The 27412-nt window shown below is 42.3% G+C and overlaps 1 protein-coding gene across 2 annotated transcripts in view; it reads right to left on the bottom strand.

Annotated features, from left to right (window-relative positions):
- The window catches only part of Synj (synaptojanin), a 267928-nt gene that overhangs the window by 19396 nt on the left and 221120 nt on the right, over positions 1-27412 (bottom strand). The gene's annotated exons all lie outside the window — the stretch shown is intronic.

The following is a 27412-nucleotide window of genomic DNA, read 5'->3' as shown; positions in this document are numbered from 1 at the left end:
AGACTTTTGGATGTTAATGTGCTGAGAGGTGCAACTGGAGGGATGTCTGATCATTATCTTGTGGAGGCTAAGGTGAAGATTTGTATGGGTTTTCAGAAAAGAAGAGTGAATATATATATATATACATATATATATATATATATATATATATATATATATATATATATATATATATATATATATATATATATATATATTTTTTGCTTTGTCGCTGTCTCCCGCGTTTGCGAGGTAGCGCAAGGAAACAGACGAAAGAAATGGCCCAACCCACCCCCATACACATGTATATACATATGTCCAAACAGGCAAATATACATACCTACAAAGCTTTTCATGGTTTACCCTCGACGCTTCACATGCCCTGATTCAATCCACTGACAGCACGTCAACCCCGGTATACCACATTGATCCAATTCACTCTATTCCTTGCCCTCCTTTCACCCTCTTGCATGTTCAGGCCCCGATCACACAAAATCTTTTTCACTCCATCTTTCCACCTCCAATTTGGTCTCCCACTTCTCGTTCCATCCACCTCCGACACATATATCTTCTTGGCCAATCTTTCCTCACTCATTCTCTCCATGTGCCCAAACCATTTCAAAACACCCTCTTCTGCTCTCTCAACCACGCTCTTTTTATTTCCACACATCTCTCTTACCCTTACGTTACTTACTCGATCAAACCACCTCACACCACACATTGTCCTCAAACATCTCATTTCCAGCACATCCATCCTCCTGCGCACAACTCTATCCATAGCCCACGCCTCGCAACCATACAACATTGTTGGAACCACTATTCCTTCAAACATACCCATTTTTGCTTTCCGAGATAATGTTCTCGACTTCCACACATTCTTCAAGGCTCCCAGGATTTTCGCCCCCTCCCCCACCCTATGATCCACTTCCGCTTCCATGTTTCCATCCGCTGCCAGATCCACTCCCAGATATTCCTCCAGTTTTTCTCCATTCAAACTTACCTCCCAATTGACTTGACCCTCAACCCTACTGTACCTAATAACCTTGCTCTTATTCACATTTACTCTTAACTTTCTTCTTTCACACACTTTACCAAACTCAGTCACCAGCTTCTGCAGTTTCTCACATGAATCAGCCACCAGCGCTGTATCATCAGCGAACAACAACTGACTCACTTCCCAAGCTCTCTCATCCCCAACAGACTTCATACTTGCCCCTCTTTCCAAAACTCTTGCATTCACCTCCCTAACAACCCCATCCATAAACAAATTAAACAACCATGGAGACATCACACACCCCTGCCGCAAACCTACATTCATTGAGAACCAATCACTTTCCTTTCTTCCTACTCGTAAACATGCCTTACATCCTCGATAAAAACTTTTCACTGCTTCTATCAACTTGCCTCCCACACCATATATTCTTAATACCTTCCACAGAGCATCTCTATCAACTCTATCATATGCCTTCTCCAGATCCATAAATGCTACATACAAATCCATTTGCTTTTCTAAGTATTTCTCACATACATTCTTCAAAGCAAACACCTGATCCACACATCCTCTACCACTTCTGAAACCACACTGCTCTTCCCCAATCTGATGCTCTGTACATGCCTTCACCCTCTCAATCAATACCCTCCCATATAATTTACCAGGAATACTCAACAAACTTATACCTCTGTAATTTGAGCACTCACTCTTATCCCCTTTGCCTTTGTACAATGGCACTATGCATGCATTCCGCCAATCCTCAGGCACCTCACCATGAGTCATACATACATTAAATAACCTTACCAACCAGTCAATAATACAGTCACCCCCTTTTTTAATAAATTCCGCTGCAATACCATCCAAACCTGCTGCCTTGCCGGCTTTCATCTTCCGTTTACCAAATCATTTTCCCTAACCCTCTCACTTTGCACACCACCTCGACCAAAACACCCTATATCTGTCACTCTATCATCAAACACATTCAACAAACCTTCAAAATACTCACTCCATCTCCTTCTCACATCACCACTACTTGTTATCACCTCCCCATTTGTGCCCTTCACTGAAGTTCCCATTTGCTCCCTTGTCTTACGCACTTTATTTACCTCCTTCCAGAACATCTTTTTATTCTCCCTAAAATTCAATGATACTCTCTCACCCCAACTCTCATTTGCCCTCTTTTTCACCTCTTGCACCTTTCTCTTGACCTCCTGTCTCTTTCTTTTATACATCTCCCACTCAATTGCATTTTTTCCCTGCAAAAATTGTCCAAATGCCTCTCTCTTCTCTTTCACTAATAATCTTACTTCTTCATCCCACCACTCACTACCCTTTCTAATCAACCCACCTCCCACTCTTCTCATGCCACAAGCATCTTTTGCGCAATCCATCACTGATTCCCTAAATACATCCCATTCCTCCCCCACTCCCCTTACTTCCATTCTTCTCACCTTTTTCCATTCTGTACTCAGTCTCTCCTGGTATTTCCTCACACAAGTCTCCTTCCCAAGCTCACTTACTCTCACCACCCTCTTCACCCCAACATTCACTCTTCTTTTCTGAAAACCCATACAAATCTTCACCTTAGCCTCCACAAGATAATGATCAGACATCCCTCCAGTTGCACCTCTCAGCACATTAACATCCAAAAGTCTCTCTTTCGCGCGCCTGTCAATTAACACGCAATCCAATAACGCTCTCTGGCCATCTCTCCTACTTACGTATGTATACTTATATCTTGCTTTTTAAACCAGGTATTCCCAATCACCAGTCCTTTTTCAGCACATAAATCTACAAGCTCTTCACCATTTCCATTTACAACACTGAACACCCCATGTATACCAATTATTCCCTCAACTGCCACATTACTCACCTTTGCATTCAAATCACCCATCACTATAACCCGGTCTCGTGCATCAAAACCACTAACACATTCATTCAGCTGCTCCCAAAACACTTGCCTCTCATGATCTTCCTTCTCATGCCCAGGTCCATATGCACCAATAATCACCCATCTCTCTCCATCAACTTTCAGTTTTACCCATATTAATCGAGAATTTACTTTCTTACATTCTATCACATACTCCCACAACTCCTGTTTCAGGAGTACTGCTACTCCTTCCCTTGCTCTTGTCCTCTCACTAACCCCTGACTTTACCCCCAAGACATTCCCAAACCATTCTTCCCCTTTACCCTTTAGCTTCGTTTCACTAAGAGCCAAAACATCCAGGTTCCTTTCCTCAAACATACTACCTATCTCTCCTTTTTTCACATCTTGGTTACATCCACACACATTTAGACACCCCAGTCTGAGCCTTCGAGGAGGATGAGCACTCCCCGCGTGACTCCTTCTTCTGTTTCCCATTTTAGATAGTTAGAAAATACAAGGAGGGGAGGATTTCTGGCCCCTCCGCTCCCGTCCCCTCTAGTCGCCTTCTACGACACGCGAGGAATGCGTGTGAAGTATTCTTTCACCCCTATCCCCAGGGATAATATACATATATATACATATATATATATATATACATACACATACATACGCACATACACACACACACATATATATATACATATGAAAAATGTAAGAAATAATTTAGAAAACTGAAACTTCTAGCTTGAAATGAAATGAAAAAATGAATGTCACATAATGGTTCAACCTCTGGCTATGGAAAAGGGAAATGTATAATTTATTTACACAAACGTCAATAGTAGTTCTCATCAATTTAACCACTGTATCAATAAGCTTCAATGTCTAAGCTACATTTTTCCAATTTCACTATTTTCTTGTCAAAGCACCATGTATGAAAACTATCACTCCAGTAACACAACAATAAACATTTATAAATATACATATATATATATATATATATATATATATATATATATATATATATATATATATATATATATATATATATATATATACATATTTCGTTTATATATATACATATTGCGTTTGTGTGAATAAATTGTACATTTCCTTTTCCATAGCCAGAGGTTGAACCATTATGTGACATTCATTTTTTTCATTCATTTCAAGCTAAAAGTTTGTTTCTAAATTGTTTCTTACATTTTTCATATGTATATATATGTATGTGTGTGTGTGTGTGTGGGTGTGTGCGTGTGTGTGTGTGTGTGTGTGTGTGTGTATATGTATATATATATGTATATTATCCCTGGGGATAGGGGTGAAAGAATACTTCCCACGTATTCCTCGCGTGTCGTAGAAAGCGACTAGAGGGGACGGGAGCGGGGGGCCGGAAATCCTCCCCTCCTTGTATTAACTTTCTAAAATGGGAAACAGAAGAAGGAGTCACGCGGGGAGTGATCATCCTCCTCGAAGGCTCAGAGTGGGGTGCCTAAATGTGTGTGGATGTAACCAAGATGTGAAAAAAGGAGAGATAGGTAGTATGTTTGAGGAAAGGAACCTGGATGTTTTGGCTCTGAGTGAAACGAAGCTCAAGGGTAAAGGGGAAGAGTGGTTTGGAAATGTCTGGGGAGTGAAGTCAGGGGTTAGTGAGAGGACAAGAGCAAGGGAAGGAGTAGCAATGCTCCTTAAACAGGAGTTGTGGGAGTATGTGATAGAATGTAAGAAAGTAAATTCTCGATTAATATGGGTAAAATTGAAAGTTGATGGAGAGAGGTGGGTGATTATTGGTGCATATGCACCTGGGCATGAGAAGAAAGATCATGAGAGGCAAGTGTTTTGGGAGCAGCTGAATGAGTGTGTTAGCGGTTTTGATGCACGAGACCGGGTTATAGTGATGGGTGATTTGAATGCAAAGGTGAGTAATGTGGCAGTTGAGGGAATAATTGGTATGCATGGGGTGTTCAGTGTTGTAAATGGAAATGGTGAAGAGCTTGTAGATTTATGTGCTGAAAAAGGACTGATGATTGGGAATACCTGGTTTAAAAAGCGAGATATACATAAGTATACTTATGTAAGTAGGAGAGATGGCCAGAGAGCGTTATTGGATTACGTGTTAATTGACAGGCGTGCGAAAGAGAGACTTTTGGATGTTAATGTGCTGAGAGGTGCAACTGGAGGGTTGTCTGATCATTATCTTGTGGAGGCTAAGGTGAAGATTAGTATGGGTTTTCAGAAAAGAGGAGTGAATGTTGGGGTGAAGAAGGTGGTGAGAATAAGTGAGCTTGGGAAGGAGACCTGTGTGGGGAAGTACCAGGAGAGACTGTGTACAGAATGGAAAAAGGTGAGAACAATGGAAGTAAGGGGAGTGGGGGAGGAATGGGATGTATTTAGGGAATCAGTGATGGATTGCGCAAAAGATGCTTGTGGCATGAGAAGAGTGGGAGGTGGGCTGTTTAGAAAGGGTAGTGAGTGGTGGGATGAAGAAGTAAGAGTATTAGTGAAAGAGAAGAGAGAGGCATTTGGACGATTTTTGCAGGGAAAAAATGCAATTGAGTGGGAGAAGTATAAAAGAAAGAGACAGGAGGTCAAGAGAAAGGTGCAAGAGGTGAAAAAAAGGGCAAATGAGAGTTGGGGTGAGAGACTATCAGTAAATTTTAGGGAGAATAAAAAGATGTTCTGGAAGGAGGTAAATAGGGTGCGTAAGACAAGGGAGCAAATGGGAACTTCAGTGAAGGGCGTAAATGGGGAGGTGATAACAAGTAGTGGTGATGTGAGAAGGAGATGGAATGAGTATTTTGAAGGTTTGTTGAATGTGTCTGATGACAGAGTGGCAGATATAGGGTGTTTTGGTCGAGGTGGTGTGCAAAGTGAGAGGGTTAGGGAAAATGATTTGGTAAACAGAGAAGAGGTAGTAAAAGCTTTGCGGAAGATGAAAGCCGGCAAGGCAGCAGGTTTGGATGGTATTGCAGTGGAATTTATTAAAAAAGGGGGTGACTGTATTGTTGACTGGTTGGTAAGGTTATTTAATGTATGTATGACTCATGGTGAGGTGCCTGAGGATTGGCGGAATGCGTGCATAGTGCCATTGTACAAAGGCAAAGGGGATAAGAGTGAGTGCTCAAATTACAGAGGTATAAGTTTGTTGAGTATTCCTGGTAAATTATATGGGAGGGTATTGATTGAGAGGGTGAAGGCATGTACAGAGCATCAGATTGGGGAAGAGCAGTGCGGTTTCAGAAGTGGTAGAGGATGTGTGGATCAGGTGTTTGCTTTGAAGAATGTATGAGAGAAATACTTAGAAAAGCAAATGGATTTGTATGTAGCATTTATGGATCTGGAGAAGGCATATGATAGAGTTGATAGAGATGCTCTGTGGAAGGTATTAAGAATATATGGTGTGGGAGGCAAGTTGTTAGAAGCAGTGAAAAGTTTTTATCGAGGATGTAAGGCATGTGTACGTGTAGGAAGAGAGGAAAGTGATTGGTTCTCAGTGAATGTAGGTTTGCGGCAGGGGTGTGTGATGTCTCCATGGTTGTTTAATTTGTTTATGGATGGGGTTGTTAGGGAGGTGAATGCAAGAGTCCTGGAAAGAGGGGCAAGTATGAAGTCTGTTGGGGATGAGAGAGCCTGGGAAGTGAGTCAGTTGTTGTTCGCTGATGATACAGCGCTGGTGGCTGATTCATGTGAGAAACTGCACAAGCTGGTGACTGAGTTTGGTAAAGTGTGTGGAAGAAGAAAGTTAAGAGTAAATGTGAATAAGAGCAAGGTTATTAGGTACAGTAGGGTTGAGGGTCAAGTCAATTGGGAGGTAAGTTTGAATGGAGAAAAACTGGAGGAAGTGAAGTGTTTTAGATATCTGGGAGTGGATCTGTCAGCGGATGGAACCATGGAAGCGGAAGTGGATCATAGGGTGGGGGAGGGGGCGAAAATTTTGGGAGCCTTGAAAAATGTGTGGAAGTCGAGAACATTATCTCGGAAAGCAAAAATGGGTATGTTTGAAGGAATAGTGGTTCCAACAATGTTGTATGGTTGCGAGGCGTGGGCTATGGATAGAGTTGTGCGCAGGAGGATGGATGTGCTGGAAATGAGATGTTTGAGGACAATGTGTGGTGTGAGGTGGTTTGATCGAGTAAGTAACGTAAGGGTAAGAGAGATGTGTGGAAATAAAAAGAGCGTGGTTGAGAGAGCAGAAGAGGGTGTTTTGAAATGGTTTGGGCACATGGAGAGAATGAGTGAGGAAAGATTGACCAAGAGGATATATGTGTCGGAGGTGGAGGGAACGAGGAGAAGAGGGAGACCAAATTGGAGGTGGAAAGATGAAGTGAAAAAGATTTTGTGTGATCGGGGCCTGAACATGCAGGAGGGTGTAAGGAGGGCAAGGAATAGAGTGAATTGGAGCGATGTGGTATACAGGGGTTGACGTGCTGTCAGTTGAGTGAATCAAGGCATGTGAGGCGTCTGGGGTGGACCATGGAAAGCTGTGTAGGTATGTATACACGTGTGTGGACATGTGTATGGGGGGGGGGGTTGGGCCATTTCTTTCGTCTGTTTCCTTGCGCTACCTCGCAGACGCGGGAGACAGCGACAAAGTATAAAAAAAAAAAAAAAAAAAAAAAAAAAAAAAAAAAAATTTCTTTATCTATTCATTTTGCTTTCTCACTGTCTCCCGCGTTAGTGAGGCAGAGCAACGAAACAGACGAAAGAATGGCCAAAACCACCCACATACTTATATATATATATACACATCCACACAGCCAAATATACATACCTATACATCTCAACGTATACATATCTATACACACACACACATATACATATATACACATGTACATAATTCATACTGTCTGCCTTTATTCATTCTCATCGCAAACCTGCCACACATGAAATAACAACCACCTACCCCCGCATGTGCATGAGGTAGAGCTAGGAAAAGACAACAAAGGCCATATTCGTTCTCACTCAGTCTCTAGCTGTCATGTAATAATGCACCGAAACCACAGCTCCCTTTCCACATCCAGGCCCCACAGAACTTTCCATGGTTTACCCCAGACACTTTACACGCCCTGGTTAAATCCATTGACAGCACGTCGACCCCAGTATACCACATCGTTCCAATTCACTCTATTCCTTGCACGCCTTTCATGCTCCTGCATGTTCAGGCCCTGATCACTCAAAATCTTTTTCACTCCATCTTTCCACCTCCAATTTGGTCTCCCACTTCTCCTCGTTCCCTCCACCTCTGACAAATATATTCTCTTGGTCAATCTTTCCTCACTCATTCTCTCCACATGAGCAAACCATTTCAAAACACCCTCTTCTACTCTCTCAACCACACTCATTTTATTACCACACATCTCTCTTACCCTATTATCACTTACTCGATCAAACCACCTCACACCACATATTGTCCTCAAACATTTCCAGCATGTCCACCCTCCTTTGCACAACTCTAACCATAGCCTACGCCTCGCAAACATATAACATTGTTGGAACCACTATTTCTTCAAACATACCCATTTTTGCTTTCTGAGATAATGTTCTCGACTTCCAAACATTCTTCAACACTCCCAGAACTTTCGCCCCCTCCCCCACCCTATGATTCACTTCCGCGTCCATGGTTCCATCCACTGCCAGATCCACTCCCAGATATCTAAATAACTTCACTTCCTCCAGTTTTTCTCCATTCAAACTTACCTCCCAGCTGACTTGTCCCTCAACCTACTGTATCTAATAACCTTGCTCTTATTCACATTTACTTTCAGCTTTCTTCTTTCACACACTTTACCAAACTCAGTCACCAGCTTCTGCAGTTTCTCACATGAATCAGCCACCAGCGCTGTATCATCAGCGAACAACAACTGACTCACTTACCAAGTTCTTTCATCCCCAACAGACTGCATACTTGGCCCTCTTTCCAAAACTCTTGCATTCACCTCCCTAACAACCCCATCCATAAACAAATTGAACAACCATGGAGACATCACGCATCCCTGCCGCAAACCTACATTCACTGAGAATCAATCACTTTCCTCTCTTCCTACATGTACACATGCCTTACATCCTCCATAAAAACTTTTCACTGCTTCTAACAACTTGCCTCCCACACCATATATTCTTAATACCTTCCACAGAGCATCTCTATCAACTCTATCATATGCCTTCTCCAGATCCATAAATGTTACATACAAATCCATTTGCGTTTCTAAGTATTTCTCACATACATTCTTCAAAGCAAACACCTGATCCACACATCCTCTACCACTTCTGAAACCACACTGCTCTTCCCCAATCTGATGCTCTGTACATGCCTTCACCCTCTCAATCAATACCCTCCCATATAATTTACCAGGAATACTCAACAAACTTATACCTCTGTAATTTGAGCACTCACTTCTATCCCCTTTGCCTTTGTACAATGCCACTATGCAAGCATTCTGCCAATCCTCAGGCACCTCACTATGAGTCATACATACATTAAATAACCTTACCAACCAGTCAACAATACAGTCACCCCCTTTTTAAATAAATTCCACAGCAGTACCATCCAAACCCGCTGCCTTGCTGGCTTTCATCTTCCACAAAGCTTTTACTACCTCTTCTCTGTTTACCAAATCATTTTCCCTAACCCTCTCACTTTGCACACCACCTCAACCAAAACATCCTATATCTGCCACTCTATCATCAAACACATTAAACAAATCTTTAAAATACTCACTCCATCTCCTTCTCATATAACCACTACTTGTTATCACCTCCCCATTCGCCACCTTCACTGAAGTTCCCATTGATTCCCTTGTCTTATGCACTTTATTTACCTCCTTCCAAAACATCTTTTTACTCTCCCTAAAATCTAATGATACTCTCTCCCCCCAACTCTCACTTGCACTCTTTTTCATCTCTTGCACCTTTCTCTTGACCACTCGCCTCTTTCTTTTATACATCTCCCAGTCATTTGCATTATTGCCCTGCAAAAATTATCCAAATGCCTCTCTCTTCTCTTTCACTAATACTCTTACTTCTTCATCCCACCATTCACTACCCTTTCTAATCTACCCACCTCCCACGCTTCTCATGCCATAAGCATCTTCTCATGCCACAAGCATCACTGCTTCCCTAAATACATTTCATTCCTCCCCCACTCCCCTTAAACATATATATAGTATTATCATCATTATTTTGCTCTGTCGCTGTCTCCCGTGTTAGCAAAGTAGCGCAAAGAAACAGAGCGAAGAATGGCCCAACCCACCCATCTACACATGTATATACATACATGTCCACAACGCAAATATACATACCTATACATCTGAACGTACACATATATATACACACACAGATATATACATATATACACATGTACATAATTCATATTGTCTGCCTTTATTCATTCCCATCGCTACCTTGCCACACATGAAATAACAACCCCCTCCCCCCTCATTTGTGTGAGGTAGCACCAGGAAAAGACAACAAAGGCCACATTCGTTCACACTCAGTCTCTAGCTGTCATGTAATAATGCACCAAAAACACAGCTCCCTTTCCACATCCAGGCCCCACAGAACTTTCCATGGTTTACCACAAACGCTTCACATTCCCTGGTTCAATCCATTGAAAGCATGTCGACCCTGGTATACCACATCGTTCCAATTCACTCTATTCCTTGCACGCCTTTCACCCTCCTGTATGTTCAGGCCCCGATCACTCAAAATCTTTTTCACTCCATCTTTCCACCTTCAATTTGGTCTCCCACTTCTCATTCCCTTCACCTCTGACACATATATCCTCTTGGTCAATCTTTCCTTGCTCATTCTCTCCATGTGACCAAACCATTTCAAAACACCCTCTTCTGCTCTCTCAACCACACTCTTTTTATTACAACACATCTCTCTTACCCTTACATTACTTACTTGATCAAACCACCTCACACCACACATTGTCCTCAAACATCTCATTTCCAGCACATCCACCCTCCTGCGCACAACTCTATCCATAGCCTACGCCTCGCAACCATACAACATTGTTGGAGCCACTAATCCTTCAAACATACCCATTTTTGCTTTCCGAGATAATGTTCTCGACTTCCACACATTTTTCAAGGCTCCTAGAATTTTCGCACTCTTCCCCACCCTATGATTCACCTCCACTTCCATGGTTCCATCCGCTGCCAAATCCACTCCCAGATATCTAAAACACTTCACTTCCTCCAGTTTTTCTCCATTCAAAATTACCTCCCAATTGACTTGACCCTCAACCCTACTGTACCTAATAACCTTGCTCTTATTTACATTTACTCTCAACTTTCTTTTTTCACACACTTTACCAAACTCAGTCACCAGCTTCTGCAGTTTCTCACATGAATCAGCCACTAGTGCTGTATCATCAGTGAACAACAACTGACTCACTTCCCAAGTTCTCTCATCCACAATAGAGTGCATACTTGCCCCGCTTTCCAAAACTCTTGCATTCACCTCCCTAACAACCCCATCCATGAACAAATTAAACAACCATGGAGACATCGCACACCCTTGCCGGAAACCTACATTCACTGAGAACCAATCACTTTCCTCTCTTCGTACACATACACATGCCTTACATCCTCGAAAAAAAAATTTCACAGCTTCTAACAACTTGCCTCCCACACCATATATTCTTAATACCTTCCACAGAGCATCTCTATCAACTCTATCATATGCCTTCTCCAGATCCATAAATGCTACATACAAATCCATTTGCTTTTCTAAGTATTTCTCACATACATTCCTCAAAGCAAACACCTGATCCACACATCCTTTGCCACTTCTGAAACCACACTGCTCTTCCCCAATCTGATGCTCTGTACATGCCTTCACCCTCTCAATCAATACCCTTCCATATAATTTACCAGGAATACTCAACAAACTTATACCTCTGTAATTTGAGCACTCACCTTTGTCACCTTTGCCTTTGTACAATGCCACTATGCAAGCATTCTGCCAATCCTCAGGCACCTCACCATGAGTCATACATACATCAAATGACCTTACCAATCAGTCAACAATACAGTCACACCCTTTTTTTATAAATTCCACTTCAATACCATCCAAACCCGCTGCCTTGCCAGCTTTCATCTTCCACAAAGCTTTTACTACCTCTTCTCTGTTTACCATATCATTTTCCCTAACCCTCTCACTTTGCACACCACCTCGACCAAAACACCCTATATCTGCCACTCTATCATCAAACACATTCAACAAACCTTCAAAATACTCACTCCATCTCCTCACATCACCACTACCTGTTATCACCTCCTCATTTGCGCCCTTCACTGAAGTTCCCATTTGCTCCCTTGTCTTACGCACTTTATTTACCTCCTTCCAGATCACCTTTTTATTTTCTCCCTAAAATTTAATGATACTCTCTCAACCCAACTCTCATTTGTCCTCTTTTTCACCTCTTGCACCTTTCTCTTGACCTCCTGTCTCTTTCTTTTATACATCTCCCACTCAATTGCATTTGTTTCCTGCAAAAATCATCCAAATGCCTCTCTCTTCTCTTTCACTAATAATCTTACTTCTTCATCCCTCCACTCACTACCCTTTCTAATCAACCCACCTCCCACTCTTCTCATGCCACAAGCATCTTTTACGCAATCCATCACTGATTCCCTAAATACATCCCATTCCCCCCCCACTCCCCTTACTTCCATTTTTCTCACCTTTTTCCATTCTGTACGCAGTCTCTCCTGGTACTTCCTCACACTAGTCTCCTTCCCAAGCTCACTTACTCTCACCACCCTCTTCACCCCAACATTCTCTCTTCTTTTCTGAAAACCCATACAAATCTTCACCTTAGCCTCCACAAGATAATGATCAGACATCCCTCCAGTTAAGAGTAAATGTGAATAAGAGCAAGGTTATTAGGTACAGTAGGGTTGAGGGTCAAGTCAATTGGGAGGTAAGTTTGAATGGAGAAAAACTGGAGGAAGTAAAGTGTTTTAGATATCTGGGAGTGGATCTGGCAGTGGATGGAACCATGGAAGCGGAAGTGAATCATAGGGTGGGGGAGGGGGCAAAAATCCTGGGAGCCTTGAAGAATGTGTGAAAGTCGAGAACATTATCTCGGAAAGCAAAAATGGGTATGTTTGAAGGAATAGTGGTTCCAACAATGTTGTATGGTTGCGAGGCGTGGGCTATGGATAGAGTCGTGCGCAGGAGGGTGGATGTGCTGGAAATGAGATGTTTGAGGAGAATGTGTTGTGTGAGGTCGTTTGATCGAGTAAGTAATGTAAGGGTAAGAGAGATGTGTGGAAATAAAAAGAGCGTGGTTGAGAGAGCAGAAGAGGGTGTTTTGAAATGGTTTGGGCACATGGAGAGAATGAGTGAGGAAAGATTGACCAAGAGGATATATGTGTCGGAGGTGGAGGGAACGAGGAGAAGTGGGAGACCAAATTGGAGGTGGAAATATGGAGTGAAAAAGATTTTGAGTGATCGGGGCCTGAACATGCAGGAGGGTGAAATGCTGGCAAGGAATAGAGTGAATTGGATCGATGTGGTATACCGGGGTTGACGCGCTGTCAGTGGATTGAATCAGGGCATGTGAAGCGTCTGGGGTAAACCATGGAAAGTTGTGTGGGGCCTGGATGTGGAAAGGGAGCTGTGGTTTTGGGCATTATTGCGTGACAGCTGGAGACTGAGTGTGAAGGAATGGGGCCTTTGTTGTCTTTTCCTAGTGCTACCTCGCACAAATGAGGGGGGAGGGGGATGGTATTCCATGTGTGGCGAGGTGGCGATGGGAATGAATAGGGGCAGGCAATGTGAATTGTGTGCATGGGTATATATGTATGTATCCGTGTGTGTATATATATGTGTACACTGAGATGTATAGGTATGTATATTTGCGTGTGTGGGCGTGTGTGTGTGTACATTGTGTATGGGGGTGGGTTGTGCCATTTCTTCTGTCTGTTTTCTTGCGCTACCTCGCAAACGCGGGAGACAGCGACAAAGCAAAAAAAATATATATATAAATATATATATATATATATATATATATATATATATATATATATATATATATATATATATATTATCCCTGGGGATAGGGGATTAAGAATACTTCCCACGTATTCCCTGCGTGTCGTAGAAGGCGACTAAAAGGGGAGGGAGCGGGGGGCTGGAAATCCTCCCCTCTCGTTTTTTTTTTTTTTTTTTTTTTTTCAAAAGAAGGAACAGAGGGGGCCAGGTGAGGATATTCCAAAAAAGGCCCAGTCCTCTGTTCTTAACGCTACCTCGCTATCGCGGGAAATAGCGAATAGTATGAAAAAAAAAAAAAAACATAATTCATACTTCTGCCCTTATTTATTCCCATTGCCACCCCTCCATACATGAAATGACAACCTCCCCCCCCTTATGTGCACGAGGTAGCGCTAGGAAAAGACAACAAAAGCCACAATCGTTCACACTCAGCTCCCTTTCCATATCCAGGCCCCACAGAACTTCCCATGGTTTACCCCAGATGCTTCACATGCCCTGGTTCAATCCACTGACAAGAAGTCAACCCCGGTATACCACATCATTCCAATTCACTCTATTCTTTGCTCGCCTTTCACCTTCCTGCATGTTCAGGCCCCGATCACTCAAAATCTTTTTCACTCAATCTTTCCACTTCCAATTTGGTCTCCCACTTCTCCTCGTTCCCTCCATCTCTGACACGTATATCCTTTTTTCAACCTTTCCTCACTCATTCTCTCCATGTGACCAAACCATTTCAAAACACCCTCTTCTGCTCTCTCAACCACACTCTTATTATTACCACACATCTCTCTTACCCTTTCATTAATTATTTGATCAAAACACATCACATCACATATTGTCCTTAAACATCTCATTTCTAGCACATCCACCCTCCTCTGCACAACTCTATCTATTACCCACGCCTCGCAACCATATAACATTGTTGGAACCATTATTCCTTCAAACATACCCATTTTTTCTTTCCAAGATAATGTTCTCGACTTCCAGAAATTTTTCAATGCTCCCAGAACTTTCGCCCCCTCCCGCACCCTGTGACTCACTTCCGCTTCCATTGTTCCATCCGCTGCCAAATCTACTCCCAGATATCTAAAACACTTCACTTCCTCCAGTTTTTCTCCATTCAAACTTACCTCCCAATTGACTTGTCCCTCAACCCTACTGTACCTAATAATCTTGCTCTTATCTACATTTACTCTCAGTTTTCTCCTTTCACACTTTACCAAACTCAGTCACCAGCTTCCATAGTTTCTCACCTGAATCTGCCACCAGTGCTGTATCATCAGCAAACAACAACCGACTCACTTCCCAAGCTCTTTCATCCACAACAGACTGCATACTTTCGTCTGTTTCCTTGCGTTACCACGCTGATGCTGGTGACAGCGATAAAGTATAATAAATATGAATAAAAATAAACATATATATTATACTTTGTCGCTGTCTCCTGCATTAGCGAGGTAGTGCAAGGAAACAGACGAAAGAATAGCCCAACCCACCCACATACACATGTATATACATACACATCCACACATGCATATACATACCTATACATTTCCAACGTAAACATATATATATACACATACACAGACATGTACATATATACACCTTAACATAATTCATACTTGCTACCTTTATTCATTTCCGTCAGCATCCCGCAACACATGAAATAACAATCGCCTCCATCCGTATGCGCTAGAGGTGGCACTAGGAAAACCCAACAAAGGCTACATTCTTTCACATTCAGTCTCTAGCTGTCGTGTATAATGCACCAAAACCACAGCTCCCTTTCCACATTCAGGCCCCAAAAAACTTTCCATGGTTTACCAAAGATGCTTCACATGCCCTGGTTCAATCCACTGACAGCAAATCGACCCCGGTATACGACATCACTCCAATTCACTCTATTCCTTGCACACCTTTCACCCTCCTGCATGTTCAGGCCCCGATTGCTCAAAATCTTTTTCACTCCATCCTTCCATCTCCAATTTGGTCTCCCACTTCTCCTCGTTCCCTCAGACACCTTAGACCTCAGACACACATATATCCTCTTTGTCAATCTTTCCTCACTCATTCTCTTCATGTGACCAAACCATTTCCATACACCCTCTTCTGCTCTCTCAACCACACTCTTTTTATTACCACACATCTCTCTTACCCTTTCATTACTTACTCGATCAAACCACCTTACACCATATGTTGTTCTCAAACATCTCATTTCCAACATATCCACCCTCCTCCACACATCCCTATGTATAGCCTACGTCTCGCAACCATAAAACATTGTTGGAACCACTATTCCTTCAAACATACCCATTTTTGCATTCCGAGATAATGTTCTCGCCTGCCACAAATTCTTTAGCACTCCAAAAACTTTCGTCCCCTCCCCCCACCTTGACTTATTTCTGCTTCCATGGTTCCATCCGCTGCCAAATCCACTCCCAGATATCTAAAACACTTCACTTCCTCCAGTTTTTCAGCAATCAAACTTACCTACCAACTGACTTGTCCCTCAACCCCACTGTACCTAATAACCTTGCTCTCATTCACATTTACTCTCAGCTTTCTTCTTTCACACACTTTACCAAACTCAGTCACCAGCTTCTGCTGTTTCTCAACGGAATCAGCCACAAGAGCTGTATCATCAGCAAACAACTGACTCACTTCCCAACCCCTCTCATCCACAACAGACTGCATACTTGCCCCTCTCTCCAAAACTCTTGCATTCACCTCCCTAACAACCCCATCCATATACAGATTAAACAACCATGGATATATCAAGCACCCCTGCCGCAAATCAACATTCACTGAGAACCAATCACTTTCTTCTCTTACTACTCGTACACATGCCTTACATCCTCTATAAAAACTTTTCACTGCTTCCAGCAACTTGCCTCGAACACCATATACTCTAAATACCTTGTACAGAAAATCTCTATGAAGTCTATCATATGCCTTCTCCAGATCCATAAATGTTACATGCAAATCCACTTGTTTTTCTAAGTATTTCTCACATACATTCTTCAAAGCAAACATGTGATCCACACATCCTCTACCACTTCTGAAACCACACTGGTCTTCCCCAATCTGATGTTCTGTTCATTCTATCATATGCCTTCTCCAGATCCATAAATGCTACATACAAATCCATTTGTTTTTCTAAGTATTTCTCACATACATTCTTCAAAACAAATACCTGATCCACACATCCTCTACCACTTCATGCTCTCAATAAATACCCTCCCATATAATTTCCCAGGAATATTCAATAAACTTATACCTCTGTAATTTGAACACTCACCTTTATCCCCTTTGCCTTTGTACAATGGAACTATGCATGCATTCCGCCAACCCTCAGGCACCTCACCATGAGCCATAAATACATTAAATATCCTTACCAACCAGACACAGTCACCTCCTTTTTTATTGAATTCCACTGCAATACCATCCAAACTCGCCACCTTGCTGGCTTTCATCTTCTGCAAAGCTTTCACTACCTCTTCTCTGTTTACGAAATCATTCTCCCTAACCCTCTCACTTTGCACACCACCTTGACCAAAACACCCTATACATGCCACTCTATCATCTAACACATTCAATAAACCTTCAAAATACTCAGTCTATCTCCTTCTCACATCACCACTACTTGTTATCACCTCCCCAGTAGCCCCCTTCACCAATGTTCCCATTAATTTTCTTGTCTTATGCATTTTATTTCCCTCCTTCCAAAATATCTTCTTATTCTCCTTAAAATCTAATGATACTCTCTCATCCCAAATCTCATTTACTCTCTTTTTCACCTCTTGCATCTTTCTCTTAACCTCCTGCCTCTTTCTTTTATATATCTCCCAATCATTTGTGCTATTTCCCTGTAAAAATCATCCAAATGCCTCTCTCTTCTTTTTCACTAATAATCTTACTTCTTCATCCCACCACTCACTACCCTTTCTAATCTGCCCATCTCCCACGTTTCTCATGCCACAAGCATCTTTTGCGCAAGCCGTCACCACTTCCCTAAATACATCCCATTCCTCCCCTACTCCCCTTACGTCCTCTGCTCTCACCTTTTTCCATTCTGCACTCAGTCTCTCCCGGTACTTCCTCACACAAGTCTCCTTCCCAAGCTCACTTACTCTCACCACTCTCTTCACCCCAACATTCTCTATTCTTTTTCTGGAAACCTCTACAAATCTTCACCCTCGCCTCCACAAGATAATGATCAGATATACCTCCAGTTGCACCTCTTAGCACATTAACATCCAAAAGTCTCTCTTTCACGCGTCTATCAATTAACGCGTAATCCAATAATGCTCTGTGGCCATCTCTCCTACTTACAAACGTATACTTATGTAAATCTTTGTTTTTAAACCATGTATTCCCAATCACCAGTCCTTTTTTCAGCAAACAAATCTACAAGCACTTTACCATTTCCATTTACAACACTGATCATCCCATGTACACCAATTATTCCCTCAACTGTCACATTACTCACCTTTGCATTTAACTCACCCATTACTCTGACCCGGTCTCGTGCATCAAAACTACTAACACACTTACTCAGCTGGTCCCAAAACACTTGTCTCTCATGATCTTTCTTCTCATGAGAGAATATATTTTTTATTTTTTTTTTTATTATACTTTGTCGCTGTCTCCCGCGTTTGCGAGGTAGCGCAAGGAAACAGACGAAAGAATATATATATATATATATATATATATATATATATATATATATATATATATATATATATATATATATATGCGGGAGCAGGGGGCCAGAAATCCTCCCCTCCTTGTATTTTTAACTTTCTAAAAAATCGGAAACAGAAGGAGTCACGCGGGAAGTGCTCATCTTCCTCGTAGACTCAGATTGGGGTGTCTAAATGTGTGTGGATGTAACCAAGATGTGAAAAAAGGAGAGATAGGTAGTATGTTTGAGGAAAGGAACCTGGGTGTTTTGGCTCTGAGTGAAACGAAGCTCAAGGGTAAAGGGGAAGAGTGGTTTGAGAATGTCTTGGGAGTAAAGTCAGGAGTTAGTGAGAGGACAAGAGCAAGGGAAGGAGTAGCAGTGCTCCTCAAACAGGAGTTGTGGGAGTATGTGATAGAATGTAAGAAAGTTAATTCTCGATTAATATGGGTAAAACTGAAAGTTGATGGAGAGAGGTGGGTGATTATTGGTGCATATGCACCTGGGCATGAGAAGAAAGATCATGAGAGGCAAGTGTTTTGGGAGCAGCTGAATGAGTGTGTTAGTGGTTTTGATGCACGCGACCGGGTTATAGTGATGGGTGATTTGAATGCAAAGGTGAGTAATGTGGCAGTTGAGGGAATAATTGGTATACATGGGGTGTTCAGTGTTGTAAATGAAAATGGTGAAGAGCTTGTAGATTTTTTTTCTTTTTTTTCTCGCTGTCTCCCGCTTTTGCGAGGTAGCGCAAGGAAACAGACGAAAGAAATGGCCCAACCCACCCCCATACACATGTATATACATACGTCCACACACGCAAATATACATACCTACACAGCTTTCCATGGTTTACCCCAGACGCTTCACATGCCCCGATTCCACTGAAAGCACGTCAACCCCGGTATACCACATCGCTCCAATTCACTCTATTCCTTGCCCTCCTTTCACCCTCCTGCATGTTCAGGCCCCGATCACACAAAATCTTTTTCACTCCATCTTTCCACCTCCAATTTGGTCTCCCTCTTCTCCTCGTTCCCTCCACCTCCGACACATATATCCTCTTGGTCAATCTTTCCTCACTCATTCTCTCCATGTGCCCAAACCATTTCAAAACACCCTCTTCTGCTCTCTCAACCACGCTCTTTTTATTTCCACACATCTCTCTTACCCTTACGTTGCTTACTCAATCAAACCACCTCACACCACACATTGTCCTCAAACATCTCATTTCCAGCACATCCATCCTCCTGCGCACAACTCTATCCATAGCCCACGCCCATGCTGAAAAAGGACTGGTGATTGGGAATACCTGGTTTAAAAAGCGAGATATACATAAGTATACGTATGTAAGTAGGAGAGATGGACAGAGAACGTAATTGGATTACGTGTTAATTGACAGGCGCGCGAAAGAGACACTTTAGGATGTAAATGTGCTGAGAGGTGCAACTGGAGGGATGTCTAATCATTATCTTGTGGAGGTGAAGATTTGTATGGGTTTTCAGAAAAGAAGAGTGAATGTTGGGGTGTAGAGGGTGGTGAGAGTAAGTGAGCTTGGGAAGGAGACTTGTGTGAGGAAGTACCAGGAGAGACTGAGTACAGAATGGAAAAAGGTGAGAACAATGGAAGTAAGGGGAGTGGGGGAGGAATGGGATGTATTTAGGGAATCAGTGATGGATTGCGCAAAAGATGCTTGTGGCATGACAAGCGTGGGAGGTGGGTTGATTATAAAGGGTAGTGAGTGGTGGGATGAAGTAAGATTATTAGTGAAAGAGAAGAGAGAGGCATTTGGACGATTTTTGCAGGGAAAAAATGCAATTGAGTGGGAGATGTATAAAAGAAAGAGACAGGAGGTCAAGAGAAAGGTGCAAGAGGTGAAAAAGAGGGCAAATGAGAGTTGGGGTGAGAGAGTATCATTAAATTTTAGGGAGAATAAAAAGATGTTCTGGAAGGAGGTAAATAAAGTGCATAAGACAAGGGAGCAAATGGGAACTTCAGTGAAGGGCGCTAATGGGGAGGTGATAACAAGTAGTGGTGATGTGAGAAGGAGATGGAGTGAGTATTTTGAAGGTTTGTTGAATGTGTTTGATGATAGAGTGGCAGATATAGGGTGTCTTGGTCGAGGTGGTGTGCAAAGTGAGAGGGTTAGGGAAAATGAATTGGTAAACAGAGAAGAGGTAGTAAAAGCTTTGCAGAAGATGAAAGCCGGCAAGGCAGCAGGTTTGGACGGTATTGCAGAGGAATTTATTAAAAAAGGGGGTGACTGTATTGTTGACTGGTTGGTAAGGTTATTTAATGTATGTATGATTCATGGTGAGGTGCCTGAGGATTGGCGGAATGCTTGCATAGTGCCATTGTACAAAGGCAAAGGGGATAAGAGTGAGTGCTCAAATTACAGAGGTATAAGTTTGTTGAGTATTCCTGGTAAATTATATGGGAGGGTATTGATTGAGAGGGTGAAGGCATGTACAGAGCATCAGATTGGGGAAGAGCAGTGTGGTTTCAGAAGTGGTAGAGGATGTGTGGATCAGGTGTTTGCATTGAAGAATGTATGTGGGAAATACTTAGAAAAGCAAATGGATTTGTATGTAGCATTTATGGATCTGGAGAAGGCATATGATAGAGTTGATAGAGATGCTCTGTGGAAGGTATTAAGAATATATGGTGTGGGAGGCAAGTTGTTAGAAGCAGTGAAAAGTTTTTATGGAGGATGTAAGGCATGTGTACGTGTAGGAAGAGAGGAAAGTGATTGGTTCTCAGTGAATGTGGGTTTGTGGCAGGGGTGTGTGATGTCTCCATGGTTGTTTAATTTGTTTATGGATGGGGTTGTTAGGGAGGTGAATGCAAGAGTTTTGGAAAGAGGGGCAAGTATGAAGTCTGTTGAGGATGAGAGAGCTTGCGAAGTGAGTCAGTTGTTGTTTGCTGATTATACAGCGCTGGTGGCTAATTCATGTGAGAATCTGCAGAAGCTGGTGACTGAGTTTGGTAAAGTGTGTGAAAGAAGAAAGTTAAGAGTAAATGTGAATAAGAGCAAGGTTATTAGGTACAGTAGGGTTGAGGGTCAAGACAATTGGGAGGTAAGTTTGAATGGAGAAAAACTGGAGGAAGTAAAGTGTTTTAGATATCTGGGAGTGGATCTGGCAGTGGATGGAACCATGGAAGCGGAAGTGAATCATAGGGTGGGGGAGGGGGCGAAAATCCTGGGAGCATTGAAGAATGTGTGGAAGTCGAGAACATTATCTCGGAAAGCAAAAATGGGTATGTTTGAAGGAATGGTGGTTCCAACAATGTTGTATGGTTGCGAGGCATGGGCTATGGATAGAGTTGTGTGCAGGAGGGTGGATGTGCTGGAAATGAGATATCTAAGGACAATGTGTGGTGTGAGGTCGTTTGATCGAGTAAGTAATGTAAGGGTAAGAGAGATGTGTGGAAATAAAAAGAGCGTGGTTGAGAGAGCAGAAGAGGGTGTTTTGAAATGGTTTGGGCACATGGAGAGAATGAATGAGGAAAGATTGACCAAGAGGATATATGTGTCGGAGGTGGAGGGAACGAGGAGAAGTGGGAGACCAAATTTGAGGTGGAAAGATGGAGTGAAAAAGATTTTGAGTGATCGGGGCCTGAACATGCAGGAGGGTGAAAGACGGGCAAGGAATAGAGTGAATTGGATCGATGTGCTATACCGGGGTTGACGTGCTGTCAGTGGATTGAATCAGGGCATGTGAAGCATCTGGGGTAAACCATGGAAAGTTGTGTGGGGTCTGGATGTGGAAAGGGAGCTGTGGTTCGGGCATTATTGCATGACAGCTGGAGACTGAGTGTGAACGAATGGGGCTTTTGTTATCTTTTCCTAGCGCTACCTCAAACACATGAGGGGGGAGGGGGATGGTATTCCATGTGTGGTGAGGTGGCGATGGGAATGAATAAAGGCAGACAGTGTGAATTGTGTGCATGGGTATATATGTATGTGTCTGTGTGTGTATATATATGTGTACATTGAGATGTATAGGTATGTATATTTGCATGTGTGGACGTGTATGTATATACATTGTGTATGGGGGTGGGTTGGGCCATTTCTTTCGTCTGTTTCCTTGCGCTACCTTGCAAACGCGGGAGACAGTGACAAAGCAAAATAAAAAATAAAATATACATACACAGACATATACATATATACACATGTACGTATTCATACTTGCTGCCTTCATCCATTCCCTTCGCCATCCCACCACACATGAAAATGGCACCCCTTCCCCCTGCGTGCATGCAAGGTAGCACTACGAAAAGACAACAAAGGCCACATTCGTTCACACTCAGTCTCTAGCTGTCATGTGTAATGCACCGAAACCACAGCTCCCTTTCCACATTCAGGTCCAACAAAACTTTCAATGGTTTACCCCAGATGCTTCACATGCCCTGGTTCAATCCAGTGACAGCACGTCGACCCCAGTATACCACATCATTCCATTCAATCTATTCCTTACACACCTTTCACCCGACTGTATCTTCAGGCCCCGATCGCTCAAAATCTTTTTCATTATCCTTCTACCTACAATTTGGTTTCCCACTTCTTGTTCCCTCCACCTCTGACACATATATCCTCTGTCAGTCTTTTCTCACTCATTCTCTCCATGTGACCAACTAAAGGGGGAGGGAAGAGAGGGGGAACTGGAAGTCCTCCCCTCTTTGTGCTTCAATTTCTAAAAGAGGAAGCAGAAAAAGGAGTCAAGTGAGAAGTGCTCATCCTCTGCTAAGGCTTCAATTGGGGTGTTTGGACATGTGTGGATGTAACCAAGATGAGAAGAAAGGAGAGATATGTAGTATGTTTGAGGAAAGAAACCTGGATGCTCTGGTTCTGAGTGAAAGAAAGTTCAAGGGTGGAGGGGAAGAGTGGTTTGGAAAAATCTTGTGAATAAAGTCATGGGTTAGTGAGAGGACAAGACCTAAGGAAGGAGGAGCACTACTCCTGAAGCAGTTGTGGGAGCATGTGATAAAGTGTAAGAAAGTAAATTCTAGATTGATGTGGATAAAACTGAAAGTGGATGGACAGAGACGGGTGATCATTGGTGCTTATGTACCTGGTCATGAGAAGTAAGATCATGAGAGGCAAGTGTTTTGGAATCAGCTGAGTGATTATGTCAGCAGTTTTGGTGCATGTGACTAGGTATTGGTGATGGGTGATTTTAATGTGAAGGTAAATAATGTGGCAGTTGAGGGTATAATTGGTGTACATGGGGTATTCAGTGTTGTGAATGGAAATGGTGAGGAGCTTGTGGATTTGTGTGCTGAAAAAGACTGGTGATTGGGAATACCTGGGTTAACAAGAGAGATATACATAAGTATACATAGGTAAGTAGGAGAGATGATCAAAGGGTATCATTAGATTACGTGTTAATTGATATGTGTGTAAAACAGAGACTTTTGGATATTATGTGCATAGAGTGGCAGCTTGTGGAATGTCTGATCACTATCTTGTGGAGGAGAAGCTGAAGATTTGTAGAGGTTTTCAACAAAGAAAAGAAAATGTTGGAGAGAAGTGAGTGGTGAGAGTAAGTGAGCTTGGAAAAAAGACTTGTATGAGGAAGTACCAAGAGAGACTGAGTGTGAAATGGCAAAAGGTGAGAGCAAATGATGTGAGGGGGAATGGGTGAGGAATGGAATGTATTTAGGGAAGCAGTGATGGCATGTGCAGAAGATGCATGTGGCATGAGAAAAGTGGGAGGTGGGCAGATTAGAAAGGGTGGCGAGTGGTGGGATGAAAAAGTAGTTGTTAGTGAAAGAAAAAGAGAGGCATTTGGATGATACTTACAAGGAAGGAGTTTAAATCACTGGGAGATATGTAAAAGAAAGCAGCAGGCCATCGAGAAAAAGGTGTAAAGGTTTGAAAAGAGGTTGGCGGAATGCTTGTTTATTGCCTATGTACATAGGCGAAGGGGATAAACGTGAGTGTTCAAACTACAGAGGTATAAGGTTTTTGAGTATTCCTGAGAAATTGTATGGGTGAAAGCATGTACAGAGCATCAGATTGGGAAGGAGCAGTATAGTTTCAGAAGTGGTAGAGCATGTGTGGATCAGGTGTTTGCTTTGAAGAATGTGCATAAGAAATACTAAGAACAACAAATGGATTTGAATGGATCTAGAAAAGACATATGACAGGGTTGATAGAGATGCTTTGTAGAAGGCCTTAAAAGTATATGGTGTGGGAGGTAAGCTGCTAGAAGCAGTGAAAGGTTTATAAAACTCTTGCATTTACCTCCCAGACCACCCCATCCATAAACAAATTAAACAACCATGAGGACAACACATACCCCTGCCACAGACCGACCTTCACTAGGAACCAATCACTCTCCTCTCTTCCTACTCATACACATGCCTTACATCCTTGGTAAAAACTTTTCACTACTTCTAGCAAATTACCTCCCACACGAAATGCTCTTTAAACCTTCCACAAAGCTTTCCTATCAACTCTACCATATGCCTTCTCCAGATCTGTTTTTATAAGTATTTTTCAAATGCATTCTTGAAAGCAAACACCTGATGCATACATCTTATACTACTTCAGAAACCTTTCAATCAACACCTTCCATATAATTTCCCCAAAATACTCAACAAACTTATGCCTCTTTAGTTTGAATACTCACCTTTATCCCCTTTCCCCTTGTACAGTGGCACTATGCATGCATTTCGCCAATCCTCAGGCACTTCACCATAGTCCATAAATACAGTGAAAATCCTTACCAACCAATCAACAACACAGTAACCCCCTTTTTAAATAAATTCCACTGCAATAACATCCAAACCCACCATCTTGCTGGCTTTCATCTTCCACAAAGCTTTTACTACCTCTTCTCTCTTTACCAAACAATTTTCCCTAACCCTCTAATTACAAACACCACCCCGACCAAAACACCCTATATCTGCCACTCTATCATCAAACACATTCAACAAACCTTCAAAATATTTACTCTTTCTCCTTCTCACTTCATCACTACCTGTTATCACTTCCCCATTTGCCCCCTTCACCGATGTTCCCATTTGTTCTCTTGTCTAATGCATGTTATTTACCTCCTTGCAAAACATCTTTTTATTCTCCCTAAAATTTAATGATCCTCTCTCACCCCAACTCTCATTTGCCCTCTTTTTCAACCCTTGCACCTTTCTCTTAACCTGCTGCGTTCTGCTGGCTTTCATCTTCCACAAAGCTTTTACTACCTCTTATCTCTTTACCAAACAATTTTCCCTAACCCTCTAATTATACACACCACCCCGACCAAAACACCCTATATCTGCCACTCTATCGTCAAACACATTCAACAAACCTTCAAAATATTTACTCCATTTCCTTCTCACTTCATCACTACCTGTTATCACTTCCCCATTTGCCCCCTTCACTGGTGTTCCCATTTGTTCTCTTGTCTAATGCATGTTATTTACCTCCTTGCAAAACATCTTTTTATTCTCCCTAAAATTTAATGATCCTCTCTCACCCCAACTCTCGTTTGCCCTCTTTTTCAACCCTTGCACCTTTCTCTTAACCTCCTGCTGCGTTCTTTTATACGTCCCCCAGTCATTTGCATTACTTCTCTGCAAGTATCGTCTAAATGCCTTTCTTTCCTCTTTCACTAACAACCTTACTTCTTCATCCCACCACTTACTACTCTTTCTAATCTGTCCATCTCCCACCTTTCGCATGCCTCATACATATTTTGCACAAGCCATCACTGCTTCCCTAAATACATCCCATTTCTCACCCGCTCCCCTTACGCCATTTGCTCTCACCTCTTGCCATTCTACACTCAATCTCTCCTGGTACTTCCTCACACAAGTCTCCTTTCCAGGCTCACTTACTCTCACCACTCTCTTCTCCACAACATTCTCTCTTCTTTTCTGTAAACCACTACAAATCATCACCTTTGCCTCCATAAGATAGTGATCAGACAGCCCTACAGCTGCCCCTCTCAGCACATTAACATCCAAAAGTCTCTGTTTTACACACATATCAATTAACACATAATCCAATAATGCCCTTTGACCATCTCTCCTACTCATATACATATACTTATGTATATCTCTCTTTTTACACTAGGGTTCCCAATTACCAATCTTTTTCAGCAAACAAATCTACAAACTCTTCACCATTTCCTGTCACATCACTGAATACCCCAAGTACAACAATTATCCCCACAACGACCACATTACCCACCTTTGCATTTAAATCACCCATCACTTAAAGCCAGTCTTGTGCATCAAAGCTGCTAACACATTCACTCAGCTGCTCCCAAAACATTTGCCTCTCATGATCTTTCTTTTCATGACCAGGTGCACAGGCACCAATAATCACACATCTCTCTAAATCCACTTTCGGTTTTACCCACATCAATCTAGAATTTACTTTCTTACACTCAATCACATACTTCCACAACTGCTTCACGAGTAGTGCTACTCCTTCCTAGCTCTTGTCCTCTCATTAACCCCTGACTTTACTCCCAAGACTTTCCCAAACCACTCTTCCCCTTTTATCCTTGAGCTTTGTTTCATATGTATCCACCATTCCTTGCATCAGCGAGGTAGTGCTAAGAACAGAGGACCGAGCTTTAGATGGAATATCCTCATTTGGCCAGAAAACAGACAAAGAAAGAGCCATCCACAAAATGGCTGTTTAATTTGTTTATCGATGAGGTTGTTAGGGAGGTGAATGCAAGAGTTTTGGAGAGAGGGGCAAGTATGCAGTCTGTTGTGGATGAGATGGCTTGGGAAGTGAGTCAGTTGTTGCTGATGATACAGCACTGGAGGCTGACTCGGGTGAGAAACTGCAGAAGCTGGTGACTAAGTTTGGTAAAGTGAGTAAAAGAAGAAAGTTAAGAGTAAATGTGAATAAGAGCAAGGTTATTAGGTTCAG

Source organism: Panulirus ornatus, chromosome 19 (genome assembly GCF_036320965.1).
Source record: "Panulirus ornatus isolate Po-2019 chromosome 19, ASM3632096v1, whole genome shotgun sequence".
In the NCBI taxonomy this organism is placed as follows: Eukaryota; Metazoa; Arthropoda; class Malacostraca; order Decapoda; family Palinuridae; genus Panulirus; species Panulirus ornatus.
The sequence above is the reverse complement of the archived record's forward strand: the minus strand, read 5'-3'. Positions and strand labels throughout refer to the sequence as shown.